Genomic DNA, 548 nt, shown 5'->3' with positions numbered 1-548 from the left:
TCCAATTGTGTGGGTGTGAATGCTTTCAACATGCCTTTCAACATGTTCCACGTCTGTTTCAGACACCTACTACTTCACGTTTCTGGGAGTGTCGTGTGATGTGCTGGGAGAAATAGTGAGTCTGATGCTTTAACCAAGCCCATGCACGGACTTGTGTGAGACAAAGCTCTCGGCTCCTTATCTGCAGCAGGACTCCAGCAGAGGCATGGGATTTATAAGTCTTATATACATATAGGGAGAAGGGAATTCCAAAGTTAATTTTCTGGCTCAAAAAGCTCTCATGTATTTAAATATTTAAGAAAACAAGCATGTTTTAAATATTACGAGTATGAAAACAAAACCAACTGGAATTGTTGACTTTCAAGGGTGCTTGTCTACAGGTCACAGAGCAATGTAATAACTTCTTAAATTCCCACATCTTTTTTTTTTTTTTTAAGATTTCATTTATTTATTTGACAGAGATCACAAGTAGGCAGAGAGAGGGGAGGAAGCAGGCTCCCTGCTGAGCAGAGAGCCCGATGCGGGACTCAATCCCAGGACCCTGAGAT

This window comes from Mustela nigripes, chromosome 2 (assembly GCF_022355385.1).
Source record: "Mustela nigripes isolate SB6536 chromosome 2, MUSNIG.SB6536, whole genome shotgun sequence".
NCBI classification, from domain to species: Eukaryota; Metazoa; Chordata; class Mammalia; order Carnivora; family Mustelidae; genus Mustela; species Mustela nigripes.
The sequence above is the reverse complement of the archived record's forward strand: the minus strand, read 5'-3'. Positions refer to the sequence as shown.